Source organism: Halichoeres trimaculatus, unplaced genomic scaffold (assembly GCF_033239565.1).
Source record: "Halichoeres trimaculatus isolate MK-OKI-2021-1 unplaced genomic scaffold, fHalTri1.1 fHalTri1_scaffold_9, whole genome shotgun sequence".
Taxonomy (NCBI): Eukaryota; Metazoa; Chordata; class Actinopteri; order Labriformes; family Labridae; genus Halichoeres; species Halichoeres trimaculatus.
This window is the reverse complement of record NW_027437188.1, coordinates 775,001-795,000: the sequence shown is the minus strand read 5'-3', so window position 1 is coordinate 795,000 and position 20,000 is coordinate 775,001. Positions and strand designations below refer to the sequence as shown.

The window sequence follows — 20,000 nt, the reverse complement described above, 5'->3', positions numbered from 1 at the left end:
AGAGAATAAGGCAGAAAGAAGCAGAAGAGAAAATACACGAAGGCTGCTTAATAACAACTTTGGGTGATGAATGATTTAAGGCTTGTGCAGTTGATGGGATGAACATTCCGAGTACTGAATAGGTACGGACTGTATCAGAGGAAGAGTGCTGCACTGAGCGGATGCACCCTGATCAGCAAGTCTAACAGAGGAATGATTGCTTCACACAGGAAGCTTTGCTTTCTGCACACACCATCCCAGTAACAGGAGCAGAGCAGGGGCAGACATGTTAGCAAGAAATCCCCTGAATGCTAACTTCAGCTGCGGCATAATGACAACTTCAGCCCTGACTTGTTTTACCATAGCTTGAAGCTTATCAGACATGTTGGTTTGGGCCAGATGAGTTTACAGAGTCTCACTTTTCATAGAATCCCCACACTCCTGAAAAGTGGAAACTGTTGGCAGTTTGAGGCATCTGGACTGGATTTCTCAGGTTCCCACCTGTGGATGATAGAACCACAGCACCGTTTCTGCAGCCCACTTCATTTTATATCGTTTCCTTCCTGGCATGTTTTGACTTAGCAAGGAGTGGTGACTCTATCGGTGTAAAGTAGCATAGAAATGATGTGTATACTAGGGGTACATGAAAAGAAGTGCTCAGATCTGGTTAAATGACACCCAACCAAAGTTTCTGAAGATGTGGCACGCTTCACTGAACAAATCAAAACTGACTGACTGTGCTTTTTCTGCTCTACCCTGTCCAACTTCATTGTGACTGTTGTTAATTATCCTGAATCCTTTATCCTCATGTGAGGCTTTGTCTGCCTGGAGACTATTGGTTGGATTGATTTGATTTGATTTTTTGCACTTGTAAAATAAAAAAGCAGGATACTTCAGCAGCAGCATAAAGATGCTGATTTTTAAAACTAAGACATGGACCTCTATCTAATTCAGGGGTCTGCAGCATTTACTTTCATAGGAGACATTTTACCTCAACTTAGCTGTATTGTAGTCATTCAGGAGCCACTAAATCTACTTCACCTTCAAGACAAAAAAGTGTATAAAATGCTATACATAAAATCTGGTGAATAATTATCTAAATGAGAAGTTGTTGGAATTTAGATGATTGCACGTGATGTCTTAGATTTTTTTTTCAACAAGTTTGAGAAAAAAAAGAAATTCCAGAAGTTGCAAAAAAAAAAAAAAAGTTGTAAACTTTTTTAAATTTTGAAAGTTTACCAAAAATAAAATTAAAGAAATTTTGCAAAAATCTCAAAAAACAAAATGAACACTTGAATCTAAAAACATATGTTAATTATTTTGCTCAACTTATCATTTTATTGTTCTTTGCCAACATTCAGCCATATATTAAGCGTGTATTTAAATCTGATAGTTTAATGACTCCATCCACACAGAATTAAAATCTGTCTTTTCTTCCAGATGAGTCTTTTTGTAGATGTAGTTATCTTCCCAGGGCTGTAAAACTTGAGGTTAGCCACAGGTGCATGGAAAGTTGGTGGGCTGTTGATGTTGTAGGAGGTGGAGTAGAGCGGTGGCAGGCTTTATTGACAGATGGGATGAAGATTTAGTTCAACTAAATGTTAATGCAGGATTTTATTTAGTGTCAGTGTCTTTGATCATCAACACCCTCTGTAAGAAAAATAAAACTCTGTAATATTTTTTAACGCTACAAGGAGCCACTGCAAAGGAGTCAAAGAGCCACATGAGGCTCCAGAGCCGCAGGTTGAAGACCCTTGAACAAGAGTCTTTAAGAAGGTATCATGTTGATTTGCCTCACACCAAATGGAAAATAGTCTTTCAGAGTTTTATCTAAAGATGTCAGCTGGACAAAGTTTTTGATCATCTAATTCAAAGTGCCGGGACACCTTTGGCGTACCCGTGTGTGAAACACTTATGTGTCTCAGCTTTTGTGAAAAGGTGTGGGAAATTTACAAAGCTCAAGTAGTAAAGCAGCTTTCCTTAAGGGTGCAGAGCTTCAGAAAAAAACACCTGGAAAGTTACTGACTGGTGTGCCAAACATCACGGGTATCAAACACTCTTTTCAGGCTCAAAATGTTTGTTCCATTGCAAAGCAGCTTAGTATGTCTCCCATGAAACATCCTGATAAAAAACAACAACAAAAAAAAACATGTTATAATACAGGATCTGATCCAAACTCAAACAACTGAGATCTTTTAAAAGCCTGCCAGAGCAGAGAGAGGAGAGGTTTCATCAGCTAGAGGATCACATCCATCATACAAGCCCACCAACACAGGCAGATGAAGGGAAATTGAAATGCCTAAATACCAAAAACATGGAAAATGTTTTATAAAAAGCTTGTTCCTCATTTGTTTCCTCATCCAAAACCATTTTTCATGGAAAGATGATGAAAAGTTTCCTGCTTTCATCCAAGTCTGGATCCAAACCTGCAAAGTGTGGACCAATCTGTGCTGTGAATCTGCTCAAGGCTCACTGCTGATTAGAGAGTAATATCTCAAAACACAGGCTCAGATGGATGGAGGAAGAGAGGCAGGAACACACACACTCTCCTCAAATTCAGACTGCACCCGGTGAGAGGAGGGGGTGGTGATGGATTACAGGCAGAGGAGGAAGTGAGGCTGGAAGTGAACGGAGGAGAAAAGAAGGAACTGGAGTCTAATAGAAGCCTAGGTAAAGGAAAAAGGACATAAATGAATATAAAGCAGAGAGGAAGCACTCGTGTGAAGTGAAGGCTGGAGCTAATGAGCAAAAAACACAGAACAAAGTCAACACAGAAATAAAATCCTGCAGCGACAGTCTGAGGCTGAGGTGGTGGCGGCTGGTGTTTAATAACCATCGATTTTACAGTGAGAGGAGCCACTTGTTGGTCCCACAACCCAAACACATAAAACATAAGGACAGCATGAATAAAACTTCAGCCTGCGGCAGTAAAAGCTGTCAACAAATCAAACACAACTCCTTGATTTGTGTCTGCACTCCCGAGCAGCAGCAGCAGCTTGAATTCACCTCAAAGAGCAGAAACTGAGGAACGTTTACAAAATCAATAAACAGAAGTCAATACAAAGAGAAAGAAGGAGGAAGAGAAAGGATTTATTGAGTTCAAACACAGAGTATGAGACATTGTTAAAGACAGTTAGACATTAATCTCTACTCTCCCTAGTCTGACTGTCTGAAAATCACAGTTTGAGTCTCAGAGTTACAAAACACAATCCTCCTCTTTTGGTTTTGGAAACAATTCTCAGCACTTTTTCATCCTGGAGAGGCACAGGCTGCGAGAACCAGGCCCGTACTGATACCGATGGATACACATTCACTCATGAGGACGAGCACAGCCAACCCACCAAAACCAACCAGCCAGCCTTCATGTAGTTAGCATGTCCATCTTCTGCGCCGCTGACATCTCATGGCCATGAAACCCCATCAGGCCGCTTCTTCTGCCAAATCAAAAACTAGGGATAGGTGAGTACTGGTATCAGTATTGGATATAGGGTATCAAGTTGATATCATTCTTATTTCACAATACTGGTACTTGTGAAGGCTGCCGATACCAACAGCTGATACTTAATACAGTCTGTTTTTTTTTGTTTTTTTTTTTGTTTTTTTTTACTTTAAGTAAGTCCCCCTCACCAGTAGATGGCCCTACATTGCTGCATTTTGACACCACGGCAACCGGCATCAGGTCCTTTTCAGACAACATGAGTGAACCAGGGAGAGTTAACAGTTAAACTGTTTCATTTTACACTAGACATGCACCCATTGATCGGTGCCAATTTCCTTAATTTTGAGGGATCGGTGATAAGGGCCCAACCTTACATATGAAAGTGATCTTATATACCTCTGGGAAGGTCTGACAGCCAGCTATTGTCGCTTTCTGCTCTGAGACCTAAAACTCAGGACACTTTATTATTTTTCTTTAGTTAAAACATAAAGATTTTATTGTTTCACAGGTAGTATTCAATGATTTTCAATAAAATAAGATTAGAACATTGAAGGTATATGCTGTCAGTTATAAAAATAAAAAATAAAAATCAGTATTGGTATCGGCAGGTCAGGCTTTTTGAAGATCATGATGACCAGAAAATTGTGATTGGTGCACCCCTAATTTACACTTCAGTTTATTTTCTGACTAAAACTCTGACAGTTGTTGGTTTAATTTTGCAGAGATATTTTGCAAATATGGAAAAATTTGGCACTTTTGGTGTTATTAAATCTGCAGAAAAAGGCATTAACCCCCAAGGACATTCACATGGTTGCTACATTAGAGATGCTCCAGCTTCATCAACTGTGAAAAAGGGGGCAGCTGAAATTGAGAGGGGTAGGGACAGCCTTGAAGATGACCCAAGGTCCAAACGTCCTGCCACAGCAACAACCCAAGGAAGAAAAAATTGTGTTGAAAAATAGACCATGCTGTGAGTGTCAGAAAATGTTGAATTGAATGCATGCCAGGTTTCATCACTCATCACTCCTTCCTCATCAGGCTATGAACTTTTCAGCCCTCTCTTGTACATCCACTGATTCCTCAGATCACAGTTGTCTGATGTTATTCCCTCTGCTTGGTCCACTCTCTTTTCTCCAGGTTTGAGGAATACACATATTTTTTTCTACAGCTTAATATCATCTGAGCATGTGGTCTGTACCCAAAGGTGTGAAAATCTGACTGACAAAAGGCCGAGTCTACGGACACAAACGGGTACTGGCGTCTCTTTCCTGGCTCCCTGTCAGGATCCAGTATAAAATTGTGTTGTTAGTCTTTAAAAGTTTTCATGGGTTGGCACTGCCATAGCTCAGCGAGTGTTTGAACCTGCATGCTCCAGTCAGAGCCCTTGGGTCAACACCCCAGGTCCTTCTTGATGTCCCAAGAGTGAGGCTCAGAACCAGAGGTGACGGCTTTGGCCGTGGCTGCTCCTGCACTGTGGAACAGTCTGCCTGTAAATATTAGGACCGCTCAAAGTACTGAGAGCTTTAAATCACTCCTCAAACACTCCTCTTTGCATTGGCATTTGATACCTGTTAAGCAAAACATCTCCAACTTTTTATTTTGCTTTTATTTATCGTGGATTTTTCTTCTGCTGTTTGCTTTCTTTTCTTTTTCTACCTCTCTGCTGTTTTAAATTATTTTTAATGAACTATTTGTTTTAATTGCTTGTGTTTTTAAGCTTGTACAGCACTTTTGTCGACTGCGGTTGTTTTCAAATGTGCTGAATAAATAAAGTTTGGCCTGACTTGTATGGCTTTGTATTGTACCGAACTCTGTAACTTAAACTTTCATTAGTATAAGGTATATTCTGAAAGTCTTTACTGCTTGATTTGTCCTCCTCTCACTAACCTGTCAGACACTCTGAATCCCCTTGGCTCTGCTCACTCTTCAACCTTAACTATCCTGCATTTTTCACCGTCTTCTAACAGGCGGGGAGACACTGCACCTCAGTACAGCATTACTCTTTCAAACTGCCCCCAGCAGACTGAGAAACTTGATGACTTTGGCAACTCTGAGAGAGTCTCTCAGTGACAGTATCGCTGCTGGAAAAGTCATCTCACAGCTTCTCTGCAAGCTGCTGAGAGAAGACGAGTTTGTCCAGAGATCACATGAAGCCGTCACCGAGAGCCGAGAGTGAAGAGCGGAGCTGAGAAAGATTTCAATCAGAGACACTAAACTCTGTGTGCACTGAGACATAGTCTGTCTGCTCTCACCACCATGAGCCTTTTCATGAGGGCTGTAAATGCCTGATTACACCGCTTTATGTGCGAAACACTTCAGTAAACACTGAAAACTTTAGATTACTTTCAGCATAAAATCTTCAAACCTATCTTTGAGGGAATGCAGAAGTTAGTGTGTTTGTCTTTAATGAAAAGTCAAATACCTTCCACATGCCAGGAGACTCAAAAACCAATGCTACTGACTGAATCTCAGTTTAAAGAAGAGTTATTCTGCTTTCTCATATGTTAACCATGGATCTAAAGTACCAATGTTGGATGTTCAGACTTAGCATGTGCAGATTTTCAAACCTCTACGTATTCAGATGTAAGTAGAAATCCCTGAGTCTGTCTGTAAACTGATCAAGACACTCCATTCAAACAGGCAGAATGAGGTCTCTGAGGAGCGTGGGGTCTTAAAGAGACAACAGCTAAAAAAAGAGTTTCAGACAGAGGCTGAAAAAGGGTTCTCTAAAACACCAAGGAGAGAAAAATATGGTTTTCTTTAAGCTGTAAATCAAGTAAAGGTAATGTGAGGGTACCAGAGGGACAGAATAAAGACTGAAAACAGAACAACACCCCCTCTTTAATGCTTTACAGTGCTGATTTGATGCAGCATTTAGAGAAGAAAAGTTTTGGCTTAAACTCTTTTAAGTAAATAAATGACTTAATTAATAATCTTGAAAAGCAGGTGTGTGTTTGTGTCTTAACACAGCATCACCTCCACGCTCTTATAACACCCCTACACATTATTTACCCCCCACCCCGTGCCTCAACATTTTCACAGTATTTATGAACAAGCCTTTCATTGGTTTTGTAGCATCAGCAAAAGAGACCCTGAGACTTAACCCAGGTTTCAAGGTTAACATTTCATCTGACCACTCAAAAACTGTCACCGTCGGCCATAACCTGGACAAAACAGTAACATCTGGCTCTATATTTAACTCTCAGACCAGCGCGCCAACATACTGAGCCTTGTAGTTAGGATGGGTATTAATATGATTTGTTTGATGCCAATGCCTTTCAATTCTGCTTATCGATCCAGTTCCTCATTTATTCCCTGACCAATTCCTCCAGTGAATTTCTCTGTACGAAAAGTAGCTCTACAGGTTTCCTGGGTCAACAGCCTTTAATTGAGTTTATAAGTGAATAAATATGAAATTGGTCACTGGATCTGGATATCTCTGGACGTGATTACATAAAAAGTAAAAGTGGACTGTTTTGTTTTATGTAACTGACTGAAGTAGGCCATCTAGTGATATGTTTCTGTGATAAAAGTTGATATCCTATTCTGAAGCTGAGGATATACCAATGTATGCTAACCATTATCATACCAATGCAATTTCCCTTATACGTTAGCATCAAGCTAGTGGTATTTTGTTTATATGGTTTTTGGTAAATAAGGAGATTTTTACCATGTTGAATGTGCTAAATAGTAATCTTGAGTGAGAGAGTAATGTTCATTTCTTTGTGAGTTCAGTTCAGAATCAGATCAAACTGAAAATCCTGGCAAAGTGAAAAGAATCAGTACGGGGATTGTTATGCATAAAGGCTAACGATGGATTGATACATTTCTTATTGATTCATAACAGGAACAAAAAATAACTCATCTTAACGGTAACATTCCCATTATTCTGGTCTGCTACAGTATCAACGTAAAAATTCAGTAGAAAATCAGGAAAAAAATCACAAATATTGAGCTCATCAGGAGGATAGGATTGAAAAAAAAAAAACGAAGACTCCCACTGGGGAGGACCAGGAACCAGTAAAGTATTCCTGATTCTGAAATCAGGAGTGTTGGCAGTGTTGGAGTGTTTACTTTCCCAGCTAGCTGCAGTCTGGCTCTGGCTGAGCATCAGGAAAACCACTGGAAGCCTCAATCAGACGCCTGGCACCTTGGGACAGGTGTCTGACTTCTGAGAACCATCCTAATGCTCCAGCTACTGTTGTCCCACCTGCCATTTTGGCTCAACCTGCTCTCCAAGACAACCCAACTGAATGTAAGCTAACACTGAGGAGAGAGTGAGCACTGTCTCTGCTGACACCAACACTGGACCAGAGCCACGGGACCAGAGCCACGGGACCAGAGCCACGGGACCAGAGCCACGGGACCAGAGCCACAGGACCAGAGCCACTGGTCCAGAGCCACTGGTCCAGAGCCACTGGTCCAGAGCCACAACCTCTATAGTAAAAGCAATGGACTACAGCAAATAACACACACACACACACACACACACACACACACACACACACACACACACACACACACATTCACAATCTGCTCGAGTGGCACTGAATCAAATATTGATCAGGGGCCTGAGTCTCCTTGGTTACTTGATATATTAAAGTGAAAGTTCCCTCACTCTCCCTCCCTTTCACACACACACCTTCGCCTACACATACAAACAACCTCAATAGTAAAAGCAATGGACTATGGCAAATAACACCACACACACACACACACACACACACACACACACACACACACACACACACACACACACACACACACACACACACACACACACACACACACACACACACACACATACACAAGCAACAGTTTTTACAGTGAGTGTGTGTGCTACTTCCTGGACTTAGCTGGCAGCTGAATGCCAGTGACGTCCGAACACCCCCACAGTGCGTCACCAGGGTGTTCAAACCTAACACACACACACACGCTCGCGCGCACACACACACACACACACACACACACACACACACACACACAAGCGCACACACACACACACACACACACACACACACACACACACACACACACACACACACACACACACACACACACACACACACACACACACACACACACACACATGTATCTGAAATGTTTGGGTTTTGAAAGCATATGTGTGTAAGCACATGTGAATGGTGTGAGGTGTGTGTTCCTGTCTCTCTCCTGATCAGGTGAATGAGGCAGCCCACCCTGAGTGGGTAGTGTCAGAGACAGTCATCCAGTCAGGCTGCGGCCCTGCTGCGTCTCCTCCATCCTTTGTGAACAGGACGTGGTCACATGGTGAAAGAAGAGCTTCACCTCGCCCTCTCCCTCATGAAACAGGATGTTTCAACGCCCTGTGAGTTTGTAACACCAGTTTGTGCTCAGCCACATCATGTGTGGGCAGCTGAAGTTCAGACGCTCTTCCATCAGTCACGTGTGGAAATGAAGACTTCCTGTGTGGCTGTTGTGAGCGCTCCCAGCTGACGGAACCATCACCTGACATCCAGCCTGCTTGAATACGGAGCTTCAGGTTAATGGCAGCAGAAAAGGGATTCATAATAAATCTGAGAAGTGTTTCAGCTGAGGAGAGAGGTGTGCTTCTCATGTCGTCCCATGAGGACTATTCTTCTATTTCAAATTGTCTCACTCCTGTGCTAACCCACGGTAAAATGAGACAAATCTGGGGATTTTTTCCTACTCAATTTCAGTCTGTTTTTTCTTTTAAGACCACAGCACAAAAATTGTGGTCGTTCAGGACTCACCCCAAGGTGTCTAGAAATCAGCTGGGAGGGTTTGGCGGGGAGCAGTCAGTTAGCAGGCAGGAGGTTTTTTCTGTCAGAGATCACTTTCTCCTGACTTTATGCTTTGTCCTTGTGGTTGAAACTGCAGCAAGATTAGAAAAGAAAAAGGTTGAATGGAATCTAATGGGATTTAATGTGCATGCTCTGAGTTAAACCATGGGAATTTTACATTGTTGGGAAATGCATTCAGTTAGCGGAGCATGCATCATGGCTTTAATCTGTTGGGAGAATATCCTCCTTCTCTGTCCAACCTCTTACTTTACTGGAATTGGAAAATCTTTCTAACCCCATGGGGTTCACCACAGAAGTCCCCACAAGCATCTTGCAGGACACACACAGTAAAACATAAAACAAACTCAGTCCCATACGTATGGTTTAATTAACAGCCTCCCTCAGTTTTTTTGTGCAGTCAGATTCGACACATACAACCCTACAGCCCTCAGTAGCTCTACAACAGCCAACAATCCTGCAGCTCATTAAGATCCTAACAGCTGATAGACCAGGTGAGTTCAGACATCAGCTCCCAGCATAAGGGAACCTTCTTCAGTGAGGACTCTGCATACAGAGGATGGTAAGGTACTCACAAGCGCGCTCTGCTTTGGTTAACATCCCACTAAACATCAAACGCCTGATGGACGTGCAGATCAAGTCTACAACCCGCCTGTGGGTGCAAGATCAATTCTGGACCTCAACACAATGTTCAACTTAGGTCCACTATTTGGACGTCTCACCGTGACCCTGCTTGGCATTCATTGGCTTTTTGGACGTCAGTTGAACGTCTAAGCAGGAGTGAGTAAGAGACGTTCAAAGGACATCCTTTCAGCATCATCTTTGGACGTCTAATTTTAAACATTAGATCTGAATCATAGTATTTTTCTCTTTGTTTCCATTTCCTGTTTCCATTCTAAAACTCTGTGTAATGCTGCAGCCACACTGGACATGAATTCGCAAATTTAAACGCACGTCATGCTTGTGACGCGCCCCGTGAATGCCCGAGTCTGGACGCTGGACTTTTTAGACAAGCATTTAAAGACGCAAAGCCCAAAAGAGCATCTGAAAAACAATGAGCTGTGGTTTCAAAAGCATGACAGCAGAGTGTGTGAAAGCCTTGGAGATCACAATCAAGGCCTGCTGCCTCTCCCTGGTAATCCACCTCCACTGGCCTTAGCTGGCTGTTCCCTGCGACCTCATCCTCGACCCCCCGACCCATGTTCAGGGGGTTACCGAGCAGGCTCTTCCATCTTTTACAAAACTCCACTGAGGAAAACACTGTCGGACTCAGTGATGACCCGTGCAGGCAAATCCAGCTGGAAATATTTTTACAGAACTTATTTTCAAAACCTGTCTCCTCAGAGACTTTCACCAGCCTGCTCTTTTTTTCTGGTCTCTGTAGAGTACACACGTTGCATTCTATAACTCTGAATGATGACACACTGCACAGATTATTTTCTCCTCCATCATCCGGTGGGGTTGGAGTCAGAGCAGGTGGCAGTTCCTCCCCGAACGTCATCAAATCAATGACGTCGTGGGGGAATGTCATTGCTGATTGGCTGCCATGGCACAGCCTCACGCGAATTTGCGTCCAGGTCAACATTTTCAACTCAAGTGTAGAAGCGTCTGACGCCCAAACGCGGCGATGCCCCAAATGTGCCACGCCAAATGGGTCCAACGCGCCGTCCTGTAGAGGTTAGTTTTCCTGGAGCTTCATTTGGCTCAGCGGCAGCTTTGAAGTGGAAATTTATAACACCTTTGTTTGTACTTGAGCGATTCTATAATACGGAGAACATTTTAGGTTTGCAAGAGTAAAAAAAAAGTGTTTCTTTTTTTGCTTTATATTCTATTTGTTTGCAAACTGGAATGTACTAAATTAATTAATTGGCAAGATTAATATCTAATGAATTTGGTCTTTATAGCATCTATAGTAAGAAGAGCAGAACATGTTGGTAACACAGCTGATGAACAGTTAATGCGCCCTATGTACAGACAATCATTCTGATGAAATATTGATGAGGAGGAGCTGAAACATGACACACTTTCTTCAAGGTTCACACCAAAAAGGATGGGACCTCAGCTGATTGGGGTCATGTGACTTTGGAGCAAACCATTGCTGATTTATAGGGTTTTTTTTTAATGGGTAACACAGCTGATACAGATTTCTCAGACACACACAGTCAATAATTATATCTAAATTAATGATTTAAATAGCTTTTAAAACACCTCTGTCATGTTTTAATGATTATTTTTAACAAAAAATGCTGAAAATAACAAACACAAACATGTTTTCTACAGTGAATTTTGCTAAAGAAATGATGAACCTGTTAACTTCCTGTATTAGATGAAAGTGAAATATATTTGCCAATGACCCACTGTAAAATTGATCATTTCCTGAAATTAATATTTAGTAGTAATATTAATAATACGATAAGTATAACCCATGGACTTGAAATGTACCCCTCATTACAGAACCACTCTTTTACAGTTACCATCTGCTGCTGAGAAAATCAGATGAAGCTACAGGAAAATGAACAGGAGCAGTCTGCCACCTTCAGAAACTGGACTACAGCTACACACAGGAACAAGAATGAGGATCACAACTATAAGAAAGACTGAAACAGCTGCAGGGGCAGAAGCAGTGACAATAGCTCTTGCAGCTCAACCAGAGTCTCTTTAGTAAGCTGAACGTATGAAAGTCTGAACACATGGTTCCCCTCATCTCAGGGAGGTTTTACAATGAAGCTCAACCAAATTCAGTCACAACAATAACACATGCACACACACACACTTTTATGTACCAACAGCTCACACACACACACACACACACACACACACACACACACACACACACACACACACACACACACACACACACACACACAGTCAAGTGGCGACCCGGGGTGATACTGATCAACAAGTATCAAAGTGAGCGTGGGAGTGTGACTGTGCTCACATGTGTGTGTGTCCACTTGTGACAAATGCATCCAATCCCCACACCTGGGCCTGCCGATCGCTGACAGCTGCTTTTCTACTCCCCCGTTTCAATCCCGCCACATCACCACCACGAGGGGAAAGGAGAGAAGGAAGGGAAGGAGAGCAGGAAGGAAAAGAGCATTTGAGCGACTGTTGGTCGCTAGGTGCCTGCCAGTCGCCATAGCAACATGTGGCGCCATGCTGAGCATCTGCTGACATCACACCTGTTGCAGAGAAACATTGAGTGTGCACGTCTATGTGTGTGTCTTTTCATGTGTGTGTGCCTGTGTGTGTGTGTGTGTGTGTGTGTGTGTGTGTGTGTGTGTGTGTGTGTGTGTGTGTGTGTGTGTGTGTGAGTGTGTGTGTGAGTGTGTGTGTGTGTGTGTGTGTGTGTGTGTGTGTGCCTTTTCCTGGAACCAATTAAATGACATTGCAGTGCAGGTGGACTGAGGCAGGGAAAGAAAAGACAGCTCTGAGTGTGTGTTTTGTGTGTGTGTGTGTGTGTGTGTGTGTGTGTGTGTGTGTGTGTGTGTGTGTGTGTGTGTGTGTGTGTGTGTGTGTGTTTGTCCCTTGGTGTCACTTCTGTGATGTTCGGAGCCCATATGGGAGCCAGTGACAACAGCTGTGAGAGTGAGTGACAGCAGCCTGAAGCCTGCCTGCTTCTACACACACACACACACACACACACACACACACACACACACACACACACACACACACACACACACACACACACACACACACACACACACACACACACACACACACACACACAGTGATACAGAGGGTGCAGGTGACCCCCTTTGCTCCTTGACTTCCCTCAGTAACAGAGACAAAGGGAGGAGAGGAAGTTTTCCCTCCTGTAGGCTGCTCACACACTCCAGAGCTTTTCAAACTGGAAGGACCGTTTAGACCTTTCTTACACTGACAATCAGCCCCAACGATTCCATGAGACTGCTGCACTTCACACTTAACGTTTGGGGTAACAGCAGACACCAGATCTCACGGAAGCTCACTTGTTCAAACGTGACTCAAGCAGAAAAGTTAACACACTCGCTTAGAGCGATCAGCAGTAGCGTAGTTAGCTGGCAGTCTGGGAGCAACGTCTGTCAGCTTGCTGTAAGAAGGAGAAAAGTCTGTGTGAATGACGCCATAAGCTGCTCTTCTTTTTTTATTTCACTTTACCCTGGGTCTGTTTGTCTACGTCTCTGCTCGTGAGCTGTGGCATCCTGCTGATGACACTTCCCAGTCTCCTTCTCTCATTAGTTATAGTGGGTATGACATCAGAGGTGATCTGAACAAGAATCACATAGACTACATATTAATGATTTCAGGTTGGGGATCTCGAGAGACTGTAAAATAGTTTAAATTTGGTTAAAACATTTGTTTGTGCTCATGTTGCTGTTGAACTGTGGTGATGACAGCAGAGATTACCAAGCAGCAGTAATAACAACAGGGAGAATCTGTAAAGCTGCATCCTTCCTGGATGAGGCTGATGAGAATGACTTTCAGTGAGAGGGTTTCTTATAGTTGAATTGGAGGCATTCTTTTGGTTTTTTAAGCTGTGTAAAATTATTACTTCAAAAACTACAAAAGCACATTTGAATCGGTATAATACATTATCTTCTTAGCTTCAGCTGCTGGTCATGGAAAATGATGTGTAAAGTGTGGGATCTGAAGATCAGGATCCTGTCACAAAGCAGAGGTTTAGCAGAGGTTGGACTGATTCTAATGTGCATAACCACCAGCTTACTATACATTACCCTGTGCACCTTTTTTTCCAGAGAAAATCTGAAACTGAGGAGCATGACTCAGAGCAGTTACAAACCATAATCAACATTTTTAAACACTTTTCTGGAGACAGAATGAGAGCCGGCCCACTGCGCTGGTTTCAGGTCCTGACAGCTTGCATTGGGTTTTTGAGCTATTTTCAGACGTCCCCTCCTCCCTGGAACATATGGACCTTATCTAAACCTTTCAAAACGCCAATATGGCAGAGTTTTTAAAAGTTGCTGTTTGAAGGCTTCAGGAGCTTTGAGTCAAGCTGCAGGTAACTTTCTGAAAAACAGTCTGCATCCTAACAACAGACAGGGTTAACACAATCAGGCTAACAGATGATTGTGAAATGAAACAGCAGGACAGTGGGGGAAAGAAACTATCTCAACATCTAACACAAACTGCACGATGGCTGCCTAGTGTGGAGTTCATTTTATCTGAAGGGTCTATGCTCAGTCCGCCCATTCAGAGAAAAAGTCTCTATGCTGGGATCTATCCCTGATCGACAGTGGCCCGTAGGTGTCAGCCAAATTAACAAGCAACAATACAAATACAAACACAACAACACAACAGAAGTTAAAAGGACAGTTTCCTTAAGGACACAGAAAAGTTTTGAAATTCAGTAAATGATTTTTTTTTTCATAACTTCAATTATAAAAAACTTAGCTATGATGCTAATGTATGACTGATTCATAACGTTAAGTACTTAAGATGACGTATTACTGGTAAATACATCTATAGAAGTACCATGAATGGTGAGACTCCTGTGAAAGTTTATTTTTCAAAGATGAAGTTTCAAAAGAAAATAATTTCTTTACTTTTACAACTTTATTTTGTCCTTTGGGATAACTGACCTTTTAACTTCCTTTGTGCTGTAGCTTTTGCAGTTGTGTGTTTTTGCTCTAATATTTGTGTGTGGCTTTTGCCTTTGTGTTGTTTGTTCTATCATCCGTGTGTGGCTTTTGCCTTTGTGTTTTTTGTTCTATCATCCGTGTGTGGCTTTTGCCTTTGTGTTTTTTGTTCTATCATCCGTGTGTGGCTTTTGCCTTTGTGTTTTTTGTTCTATCATCCGTGTGTGGCTTTTGCATTTGTGTTGTAGCTTTCGATTTTTATTTTATTTTATTTGTATTGTGGCCTTTTGAATTTGTGTTGTAGGTTTTGCATTTGTGTTGTAGCTTTTGCTGATTTTTATTATTATTTTTTTGCCCTTATGTTTGTTCATGGCTTTTGAATTTGTGTTAATTTATCCTTAAACTTGTGTTGCAGCTTTTGAATTTGTTTTTTTTTTGTTGTTGTTGTTCTAACATTCCTGTGTGGCTTTTTCATTTGTGTGGGGTTTTTTTTGCTCTTACGTTTGTGTTGTGTCTTTTGCATTTATATTGTGGCTTTTGCCTTTCTGTTTTTTTTTATTTTTATTTTTTTATAATGTTTGTGTGTGGCTTTTGCATTATTGTGGTAGGTTTTGCTTTTGTGTTCTTTTGCTCTTTCATGCGTGTTGTAGGTTTTGCATTTGTTTTGTAGCTTTAGCTAATTCTTATTTTTATTTTTATTTTTTTCCCTTATGTATGAATGTGGCTTTTGAATTTGTGTTTTTTTTTTGTTTTGTTCTAACATTCCTGTGTGGCTTTTGCTCTTACATTTGTGTTGTGGCTTTACCTTTGGGGTTTTTTTTTGCTCTGACATTTGTGTTGTGGTTTTACCATTGTGGTTTTTTTTTTTGCTCTTATGTTTGTATTGTGGCTTTTGCCTTTCTGTTTCTTTTTTTTTTTTTAATAATGTTTGTGTTGTGGCTTTTGCATTATTGTTGTAGGTTTTGCTTTTGTGTTCTTTTGCTCTTTCATTATTATTGTAGGTTTTGGCATTGTGTTTTTTGCTCTTTCATGTGTGTTGTAGGTTTTGCTTTTGTGTTTTTTGCTCTTTCATGTGTGTTGTAGGTTTTGCATGTGTGTTGTAGCCTTTGCAAATCACCTGACAACCACCAGCCAATGTACTTGACTTATGCTGCATCACAATCAATGACACCACCACCAGAGAACTGTCTAAACTGTTGAATTGAAGCAGGGAGAGATGAGAGAGAAGAGAAGAAGAGTGAGATGAAGAAGAGAAAGAAGAGGAGGAAAAGAAAAAGAGAACAGGCTAGTGTGCTCAACAGAAAGTTGCTCCATCATCAGATCACCAAGTCACTGCTGCGGGTAAATACAGCCTGACTGCAATTTGAATTGGTGCATTGCTCAACTACCCTCTACCTCTGCATTGTGGTGTGTGTGTGTGTGTGTGTGAGTGTGTGTGTGTGTGTCTTGTCAGCTGAATATTTAATGCTGGTTCTCTGAGCTGCTCCGCTGCACTCCGTTACACATAAACAGCCAAAGTAAAGCCATCCCTACACCCATCGCTCTCTGAAAAGGGTCAGTCCTAGATTCAGACGTGGTTTATTTAAAATGTAAAGATCCCCCCTCAGGTCAACAGAAAGACTTTTTGTTTCAATCTAAATTGCAGCTGAATTGTCCAAAGCAGATGAAGAAGGCTGAGAAGACGCTCACATAACAACCAAAGAATAGAGGACTATGAGCCTCTGTGTGTCTCTGAGGTCCCTGTCTTATGTCATCCCACTCCCACCCTCAGCTCCCTTCTCTATGCTCCTCTCTAAAGCTCAATGCTGCACCCTTGTGGTGATCCAACACCACAACAAGCACTCCCAGTGGGCAGCACTGGGTGGTTGAACAGCCAACAGCGAGTGAAAGGACCGTCTGCTCGTTCTTGTGGCACTTGTTTTCCACTTAATGCTCTCCAAATGAAGGTGCTGTGGGAACATCCGGCCTCCTGCTTTAAGTTTCCAGCTGCCGTCACAGGGCAGAGTGTATAACTCTCAGTATATATGACCAGCTGCGGTATACACATGGATATGCTAAGTTACACTATGAGGACAGAGCACAAGAAGAGTGCAGCTCATCAGGCCTGAGCACAGTTCACATGCTTAGATATAACTCTTCCACCTTATTCTGAAACTGAAACTTAGACAGATCAGTCACTTTCATGTTTTTTTTCTCAGCTGCTATATTAATGAGTCACTTTGCAGATATAGGTTTCAAACTAGAAACAATATCAACAAAGGTTTTTATTTTGGTGTCAAACACACATTTTAAGGTTTGCCTTTTTGGATCTCAGAAAAAAAAAGGTTTGGAGACCGTTGCACTTTTTAAAACATCGATGACTCAGTTCAGCTCCGTCTGTTTTCTTCTGATTCAAAGCTCAAACATGCTTTATCTTTTAAAAAAAACACGTAGCCAAACATCATTCTATACCCCATTTTTCTTCAGATGAAACACGTCTCACTCCAAAGTCCACTTCAGTCTCACATTTAGACACTCTGTCACCTCTGAAGCCCGCTGACCCGACCCAGCAGACTCTCTCCATCTGACACTTTGTGATCCAAGCACCCCTGAAGAGCAGACATATTTCTGACTGAACAGTCCTGGCACCTCTTGTTAAACGTATTTATTTTTAGGCGGTCCAGCTCTACAAATAGCGATGTGGACCGGTCAGTCCCGCTGCTCACGGCTGTTAAAAACACTTTGTTCTGTGCCAGTGAAAGGAGTGCACTGTGGATAAAAACACGAATCAAACGCTCTTCACCACGGCCAATCACAGCAGGGGGTCTAATAGACGAATCCCTGCACTTCAAACACATAACTTAACAGCAGCCTGAGGGAGCTGCATCCATAAGACTGATGCTTTAGATAACCAGATGGAAACTAATTTACTACATTCATCCAATGATCCAATCATACAACAGAGAAGATGTGAAGTTAGGTAAGAATCTCTGGATATAACGTCTCTGAATTTAGAGGACACGACCTGAGGGTCGGGTCATTCAAGTTCATCTGAGTGAAATGATCCAAAACCTTCAAGACAGAGAGCTGAAGCAGCTGTTGTCAGAAGCCCTTAACACTCAGATGGTTCTGAAGTCAAAGAAGAATTCATTAAATTGGGTCAAACCCACTGCACAAAGAGACGTTCTTTTTATGACGTCTACTGAATGTCTGTTTATGACATCCACAGTACCTTCATACAAGAGCTACACATAAAAAAAAGAAACCTTGGTCCAGACCAGGCCTTAAACCAGTGTCAGTGTCAGTCGCTTTCATGAGGATGTCTACCATGCTCGACCCCTCCATGCTCTTTGAGCGACCATAAGAGCTACTCAGACTAAAACTCTCAGCTGCACCAGGTGGTAAACACGTTTAATCCTGCTGTATCAGCAGTGGTGTTAATGGGGTTTCAAAGGGTTTTGGAGCCAGCCTCTAGTGGACACTCCAGGTACTGCGGTGATGTTCTAGATGTTGTTCTCCGTGGTGGTGGCTGGTACTCTGGCTCCACAAACACCATCAGCTCTCCTAACTCTTCAACCTTTGCTAAACTTAATGCAAGCATATCTCCAGTTCTGTGTTCGCAGTGCTTTTGCTTTTCTTATCAAGTTCCGAGAGAGTTGCCGTAGCTGCCACTAAACAGTTGATTTTGCTGAAATGTGGCTCAGTGTGACAAAGCCTTGGCTGGTGAAGTCATAAGTTTATATTCTCTTAATTATTTTCCTAACAGTATCTTTAGTTAGGCCAAGACAGAAAGCTGGGTCACACCATAGGCTGTATATAGAGAGGACAGCGTGGCTCCACCATTTATCATTGTTTGGTTCTGAAGCCAAAATACCCCCGTCACAGGCGCAGCCATTGGCAGCAATTGCTGCCAGATATTTTTCTCTCAAGTCTTATCACTTCTTGACTCTACCTCCCAACACATTTTACAGTCCCCCAAAAAATACACAAGAACTGCAGCTGTCAATCATCATTCAACATGATGTGAAGCCTCGTTTTTAACCTCTTATAACTACTGAAAATAAAACTCTTTGGAAAAAAGAGGACTTGAATACAAGGTGGCCAAATGGTATCTTTAAATCATCACAACAACCGGACGTGAGTAACATTTCTACCAGGTGTATTTATTTTTCAAAGTTTGACCACAGCCCACCAGGAAGACTGGGGAGACAGATTTTTCTTTACCTATACTACAGCCAGCCACCAGGTGGAGCAGTTTGGTGGTGACCTCACTTCAAGCTGAGCAAAATGAAGTTCATTTTTTTACAGTCTGTGGGTCAAACATGCAACGCTGTATGTGTTCAAGTTATGTCACCCAAAAGCGGCGCTTGCACAGGTCCAGGAATAAAAACATGTTACTCAAGTAACGGGGTCTACGGCGAGTATTCCAGTACTCCATTACTCGTGCCCATCCCTGCTTTAAGTTTGTCATCAAAGAGCTGAACTCCAGACAAAAGCTGAAACCTCGAGTCATGACTCTTCACAGAGGGGCTCTAACAGCTGACTTTAAGTTTGTTTCACCACCAAACACTGCAGATGTTTGCTAGCTGCACTCTGCTCTTCCTCTTCTTTGCGTAAAACCTTTTTTTTATTACTGCATCTTAGTCAGGCCCCTCAGATAAAAGAGATTTTATATCTCGGTGTAAATATTCCTGATAAAATGCAGGCAAAAAAGTGAATCAAAACAGTGTGCCTGAGTTACCTCCAGGGGGTTCAGACCAAACCAGGACAGACCTTCTTGGCTTCAAACTTTACGCAGAAAACTTGCAAACAGAGTAGAGCTATAAAACCAGCTCAAGGTGCCAGAGAAGCAGTGAGTCAGAACAAGTCCCTGTGATTGTTAGATGTGGAGTAAAAGCTCTGTTCCTCACTAAAATATCCACTCAGCTTTTCCTCAGCTCTGCAGAGGGCAAAGGTGCCCTGGCTGATGATGCACGGCCCCGCTCTGCCTCATAAGGGGATGATAGATGAGGAGTTTAGCTGCAGGGGAAAAGCCAGTGAAGCTTTAAAAGTCACCAGTTGAAAGCTGGAAATTGAAAGAATAAATTCCCCCAAACTCTCAGGTGTAATACTGGACTTTGGGTTCAGCAGCTCTGTGCTGCTGTAGCAGCAGAAACGCAGGAAAGACTTTAGAGGAGAGTGTGGAGTGAAAGTTAGGGTCAGCTGACTCTATTTGTG

The 20,000-nt window shown here is 42.2% G+C and overlaps 1 protein-coding gene across 6 annotated transcripts in view; it reads right to left on the bottom strand.

Annotated features, from left to right (window-relative positions):
* LOC141797518 (chloride channel protein 2-like) overlaps window positions 1–20,000 on the bottom strand; it is a 219,147-nt gene that overhangs the window by 127,641 nt on the left and 71,506 nt on the right. The gene's annotated exons all lie outside the window — the stretch shown is intronic.